Source organism: Orbicella faveolata, unplaced genomic scaffold (genome assembly GCF_042242905.1).
Source record: "Orbicella faveolata isolate gen_17 unplaced genomic scaffold, um_ofav_v1 contig_35, whole genome shotgun sequence".
Classification (NCBI taxonomy): domain Eukaryota; kingdom Metazoa; phylum Cnidaria; class Anthozoa; order Scleractinia; family Merulinidae; genus Orbicella; species Orbicella faveolata.
In genome coordinates, this window is record NW_028301564.1 from 9,394,715 (window position 1) to 9,402,500 (window position 7,786).

Here is a 7,786-nt window from a genome sequence, read left to right on the forward strand (position 1 = left end):
GAGCGGTCTTATCCCACAAAATGGAAGGAGGAACTGAACGTCCAGTAGGATACATGTCCAGATCTCTAAACGAAGCTGAAAGAAATTACTCGACCTTAGAGAAGGAGGCGCTAGCTGTAATCTTCGGAATTAAGAAGTTCCATCAGCTTCTTTATGGACACTCATTCATAAACCTTTGGAGGGTTTGTTGAATGAGAAGAGAGGGATTCCAGCGCTTGCTGCACCGCGAATCCAGCTATGGGCACTGACCTTGTCTGCTTACGAGTACAAGATATCGTACAAGGCTAGTCAGACCAATGGTAATGTAGATGGCTCAAGTAGGCTACCCTTGCCTGAGATGCCCAAGTCAGTCCCAGTTCCTGATGAAACAAACTTGTTAAGTTTAAGTTTATGGCATCCATAAACTGACGTTAATGAGACCTGAGAGACAATATCTCAAAGACAGGCACACACATTCTGCATTGTAACACTTCATTTCAGAGACATGTAACACTATGAACCTCGTGTCACGCTCATAAGTAAATCCCAGTAACATAGGTAACATGCCACCAATTCCTGATATCAAAGTCCATCAGGGATTCCCAGTTGAAAACAATCATCCCCTTTGGATATCACAACAAACCTTTCATTTCCTAAGTAAAGCCACTGTTATCTACATCTGTAAAAGACAGTGTATCAATGGTTCCAGTCATGTCTCTCACGTGTCCACCTCATGCCCCTGACCTCTAGTCAAGCACACGCTCCTCGTTGTATTCAGTCTTCTCGTTTGTGCCGATCCTTCGCCACTGATTTTTCTTTTACCCTCCCACCCTCCCATGACTGGGACCCTTGCTATACACATCTGAACCCCTGATACTACGCTTTAGGACCATCTTCAAGCGAATAAACAAAATCATTTAGATCTATAGAAATGTTCACCATGAATAAGGCTAATAATCTGTCTTTCCCAAAAAAAAAAAAAATGGGGGCAAGCTTTGACACTACAATTCAGGATGTCGTGTATAGATACTGAACATTACTATTCCGCTACTTTTAGAAAACATTTATCCGTATATACTTATGATATCATTTGCTTATTATAAAATAATAATAATAATTATACCATTAATGGCTATAGGCTAGGGTTATCTTCTCTTAGCAAGCCTTAGACCTTATCATTCAGGGTGCAATGAACAGAGACTGTACTTGGTGACTTTCTTTTGTTTGTTATTAAAGGACGGTGGCAGGGAAGTGCACCCATCAGCTGCACTTTACACAACAGTAAGGCTCTAGCCCACTGGAGACAGGTCCGGAGAAATTACCTATTCCAAGGTGGCTAACCTGGTACCACCTGATCTGTACTCCCCCCAGGAGGGGCTCCCCCTCCTGGTTCCCTCAGTCGCCCGGGACTGTGGGATATGGGCCTCACCCCTGGAGGCAGGTCTGGAACTTTTATTCCAGGGTGGCTACCCCCGGTATCACCCGATCTGTACTCCCCCAGGAGGACCCCTTTCCTGGGCCCCTACTCCCCAGTCGTCCTTCCCTGCCACCCAAATTTTACCCACAGCCAGTGTGTTATTTCCTTAATGTAGTATCGTTAGTGGAAGCTCAGACCAGGCCTCGAAAGAGGATCATTAATGGAACATTTGAAAGGCACATCTGTACATAGTGGCCACATCAAAGAGTGGACCAAGAGGGATCCAGTCCTCTCACAGGTGCTACGCTTCATCTTAGAAGGATGGCCAACCAAAAACAACTCTGCAGAGCTAAACCCTTACTTCACCAAGCGAAGTGAATTAAGCGTAGAAGATGTACTTTGGGGTGCCAGAGTGGTTGTACCCGCACAAGCAAGATCAAAAATACTCACTGAGCTGCATCAGGCCCACCCGGATGAATCTCGCATGAAAGCGTTGGCACGTAGATACGCATGGTGGCCAAGCATGGATCAGGAGATTGTGAAGAAAGTGAAGGGCTGCGACAAATGTCAGTCAAACCAGAGTATACCCGCAGAAGCACCATTACACCTCTGGGGGTGGCCGGGACTCCCTTGGTCAAGAATTCACATTGACTACGCAGGGCCTTACAAAGGAGAAATGTTCCTTGTAGTCATGGATGCGTACTCGAAGTGGTTGAAAGTGCATTGCACGAAGTCTATCACGTCGACTGCCACAATTGAAATGCTGAGAAAAATGTTTGCTACACATGGCCTACCAGCAACACTCGTTAGCGACAATGATAGCAATTTTACCTGCTCAGAATTCCAGGCGTTCATGAAAAAGAATGGAATCAAGCACATCAAAGTGGCACCTTATCATCCTGCCTCAAATGGCTTGGTAGAGAGGGCTGTGCGAATCTCTAAAGAAGGCTATGAGAAGATGGAGAATGGAACTGTCCAAACAAAGTTATCACGATTCCTCCTTATTTACCGCACCACCCCTCACAGTACGACCGGAGTTCCACCAGCAGAATTACTCATGAAACGGAGATTGCACACACAGCTGAATCAGCTTGTTCCAAGCGTAGCAAATCGCGTTAGGAATAAACTGTCCCAGCAGAAGGCAGCACATGATTAACATGCTAAGGAGAGGGAGATTCTGGAGGGCCAGGCTGTTTATGCTAAGGATTTCCGGAACAAGAAGGCCTGGACGCCAGGGACTGTCGTGAAGAAAACTTGTCCAGTGTCAGCTCGAGTTCAGCTGAGCAACGGGACAATCATTCGTCGACACCACGACCATGTTCGAAACCGTGAGAATGATGTGGCGGAGGAGCCAGTTACAAGTGTGACACTCAGCGTGACAAAAGTGGTCTTGCCTGAATGTGATGCAACACCACCCAACCCTGGTGTTAGCGACCAACTTGAGGTTCCTGAGTCTCCACCGGCAGCACCTACTCAGACACCCGTTAAAACGAGTTCTCTGGGGACACGCCCTGTGCGGAAAAGGGCCAGACCTGGATACATGAAAGACTACCTGTGTGAATTGTGACTTTATCACAGGAACTGTGGTTGAAATGGAGGACAAATAGTTTTTGATTTAGTTGTTCCAATTTACATGAGGAGTTTATGGATGAATAACGTGTAATTCTAGAGGGGAGGAAAGTTGTGATTGGCATTTCTCTATGATCACTTGATGTATTCGCTCTTTACTCAATAAATTAGTGTATGTTTGGATTTACTCGTGGCTGGTCATTACAACCACCTTTGTACATGTCTGCATCAAGGTCCATTCTATCAGTTTTGTATTTGTAATCAGGTCTCACTTTGGTCGATAATTGATTGATTGTATCAGATCCAACTGTATACACAGAAGGTTTTGCTTTCTTCAAACCATAATCAATTGCTTTCTTTTGTAATTTCGGATCTCTCATAAATTCAGAAGCATAATATCTTCCAGCTTCAACACCTTTCTTGGCTAACCATGGAACACCTTTACTGATAAATAATTCAGCTCCAGTGTCTGCTACAGAACTCAATATGCCCGCCCATTCGGACGGGCTACGTAGTTTAAATTCTTACTGGCACGAGCTACTTGTTCTGCCAAGTATCTTCCAAGATCATGTGCTTCGAATAATCTTCCCCCAGTTTGTTTAACAAATTTGGTTTTGGTTATTCCACATTCAGTGCAAGTGCATTTCATCATGGTTCTTTCATCTTTGGCTTTTGCATAATGTTCACTTCCTAGAACACATTCAGTAACCTTTTTTTGTTTCACACAATAAGACTTCATATACATATGAATTACATATTTTTAAAATAATTTATGATGAATCTGTGATTAACACTTTGGTCTGTCATGTCAAATTTTGAACTATGTATGGTTTGCAAAATAGATCTTCCTCTTTGTCTCTCCAACAGATAGTACAAAACCCAATAGCCGCATAAAACACTATCGCACTCTTGAATCTTATCACCAGAGCATACAATTTGTTTACTACTTGTTGTCATGTATTTCTGAATATCTTTTGGCATCTTCAGTCCAAAACTGTCGAAATATTCACAGTGATCATCAATATTTCTGTAACAGACCCAATGAGTACCAGGATCGATTTTACTGTCAAGACCGATTATCCCACATTCTCTTTTTATTATTTTTGGTAAATCATCACGGCTGAAAACACCTCTGAAATACTTTGTTCCAAGTTGTTTGACAAAGTTCAACAAATCATAAGTCTATACTGGCTCGTTTATAAAATTTGTCCGAGTATGGGTATTGAGTTGAACGGGCTGTTTTTGCCTAATAGCAAACCCTTTCCGGTGGGGTCGTTCCATGTCCCTAAAAGAGGCGGTGGATGGTGGTGTTTTCCTCCTTTTTTGGAGGTACGTAAACGGGTAATGATCTTTTTGGACGACGTCTGTCAACATGCAATCCTTTTCCTGTCAATGCCTTTAGTAGCAATGGTGCACCTATTGAAGCACGAAGAGTCCCGAGGAAACCTCCTGATTGTGTTTTGGTTGGTTTTATTACAACACCTGGACCTGATTGTAAGGCGCTAACAATTTGCTGTTTTTGACCAGCTGACAAAAGATGTTTGTATTTTATCAATTGATCGATTTTATTTTGGGGAACTAAAAATCCACCAGTCTGTCCTTTGCCAGTTATCTTCTTGACCACTTGAGAAGCACCTTCAGAAGCCAGTGCGCTTAAACCAACAGTTTTCGCAATAATGGGTGGAAGTGAGAAAAGAGCTGACCAAAGACTCCCTCCATGTTGAACAGCTTTTCTTATCTGTGTCTTTGAAATCTTGATGTCTGATCCTTTACCCATTGACATTGCCTTCCTGAATTCATTTATTTGACTCTTCGTCAACATCATTTCATCAGGACCAGTCAATTCATTTGCAGCTAGTCTGATGGTTATTGCTGAATTATTCTGATAAGCATTTGCCAGTCTTGTCCGCTGGCCATCTGAAAGATTTACTCCATGAGGATAATATTTTGTCATTACTTATATATAATATACATTACATAAAAATTATTTTATGAAATATATGTGATTAAAATGTTATTTTAAGTTCTGAGTATTATTTTACCATCAATCTTTTTCAGTTCAACATCTTGCTCGTATAGTGTTACAGCATAAATGGAATAATCCGTGGTTGTAGCGCCGCTTAATTTATATTTGAATGTCAATTTGGTTTTGCCGTCTTTGATTTCCTTTTTTTGTTTCGTGAGATCAAAATAAACAAGCGGAAATATGGTTCCAAAATTACTTCTGTTAAGAAGTGTTCCACCGTTGTAATCGTTGTTTCCATGAATGTATTTCAGAACATCTCTGAACACCCTGGTTGGTTCTGTGCTTGGATCGTAATGAAGTTCAGGAAATTCGTTACCATTAAAAACTTCCAGATGACATGAAGTAAAAGTTCGTGGATCTGTACTCACAGAAAATGTATTATAAAGAAATGGATTGGCTGTTTGATCTTCTATTGAGGCGTCGTTGATTATGAAGACAAATACATGTCTCGGTCGTGTGATTCCTGTTGATATTCTGAAACTTCCAGAAGCTTGTTTCACACTATTACTTCTCTCAATATTTTCGCGGAGATAAGTCCATTTTCGTGTATCCAGATGATTACTCAAGTAAAGTTTCTGTCCTTCTGAATTGAATGTCACACGAGGAACTATAAGCTGCATTTTTGTGATTATGACTCTACAAGCATCTGCAGCTTGCCAAATCAAGTTACCATCGGATTCAATGGTTAAATTGATCTTAAGTCTTGAGCTGGGAAGTAATTCATCATGAAGCCGCTCGAAAAAGGAATATCTGTTCAGTGGCATTTCGGTATTCACAGTTGCAGATACACCTGACAGCGCCTTACGAGCAACAAAACCTTTGTTGAAATTCGCATTGGCAACTCTTTCTTCCAAATTGTCTGTTGGTATTACAGCTGTTGTATTAGAAGATCGTCCATCAACTAATGAATCTGTGATAGCTTCACAATTCACATTTATTGCATCTGTACTGTTGGTTATCTTCGGTAATTTGCTTTCATACTCTGTTTGCGTTATTATTTTTGGTTCAAAACCTATTAAGAGGGAATGTCCACTAGGACCGAGCCATATCGAAAATATGTGGTACATAATGAAAAATCAAATTTTTCATATTCCTCCCAGAGATAGCCTATGGTAAGCCTAGAAACGAGGTGGGTTTTTTTTTCTTGAAATAATTTTTAAACCCGCCAAAAAATCAAAAATTCGTTACGGTCCCACGTTTGGTCAAAAACACGCAAAATTTAGTGACTAATACCTTATCATAAACTTCACTCTGTTCAATCTGCATCACAATAACATTCCAGTTTGAGCCTAAAAACTTATTACTAAGGGGTTTACAATTCTTTTGAGACCAATTATTCTTCTGTAGGTTAATTTTCAAGGCCACGACGAGCCGCTTAAAATCACTAAAATTCGCTTGCTCAAAATTCTTAATTATGCACACTTTTTCAATCGGCAAATTCGCTACCCGTTAAAACACCGAAACACCTAAGTTTCTAACATTTCGAAAGAAGAAATGTCAGTGTAAAACCTGGTATAAAAATTATTTTCGGTCTTTTCATCAGCGCTGAGTACTAACGTTCTCAAAATCTTGATAATCACAACACTAACCTGCTAGAAACGAAAACAGTAGGCAAGTGGCTGTGACCAGATAATCAAAAGGAACGTGAAAATGTCTTCTTGCATTTGATTTCCTCAGTATTTGGACATAAACTATGGCAGAAAAGTCATGTTTAGCTCACCTTCTGTAAGATATTACGTTCAAATATTAAGTACTGGAAATTGGAAATCGGCCATCCCAGAGAGGTGGAAGCGCAACACTATTCTAGGTGCCTTACATCGAGCAAAACGAATAGCCAGCAATTGGCAAGCAGAAGTCAAAGCCATCAAACAATCATTCATCAAAGCAGGATACCCCAAGAAATTGGTAAATGAAGTTATCCGTGATTTTGAAAACCCAAAAAGCGACGAAACAATAATTCCTGTCCACTGGTTCGATGAAAGACCTAAAGTCGGGATCCGTCTCCCTTTCTACAGAACAAATGAAGTAGAAAGTAGAAAATTATTAAAGAAACTTAACACGTACACCAAAGGGTGGTTCAACTTCTTTATCATGTGGCAAACATGCAAGATGGAATCAATCTTCAAGTTAAAAGACAAAAACACACACCCATCACATGTCATCTACAAAAGCAAGTGTACTTGTGGACAAACATACACTGGCGAAACAGCAAGCAACCTCGAGGTTCGTGTTAATGAACATTCAGATGTTAATAAGCAGTCGGAGTCAGCCAAGCACATCAGAAAACACCCTTACCACAAGTTCTCGTGGGAAGTTTTAACCACTGCCCATTCATGGTTAAAAAGAAGAATAAAAGAAGCGTTCTACATCGCACGCTTCTGTCCAGAACTAAACAAACTAGTGCAATCACTGGACCTCACCTTGTTCCCCATGGGAACAGGTATTACATAACTGGCATTACCTGAACTATAAGAACACTGAGCGTATGCCTATTATTTCACTCTGATGATGATCGAACAGATCGAAAACGTTAAGTCTCAATTTTAACAGCCTTTTACCTTAAAGTTTTATATTTTACTTTTATCGGCAAAATGTATATAACTGAAACATTATTTCCTCAAACAGAGCAAATGTTCAAAGATTATTATTCTGGAAAGATAGCTAATCAGTATACAAAAACCGGTTTTTTCAGGAAATCTTTCTGGAAGAAACTATCAAGAAAACCAAGGTTTGACGGTAGTTTAGAAAATTGGGATTATGGTATTCCTCTAAAAGATGGTAGAACAGCGTGGATG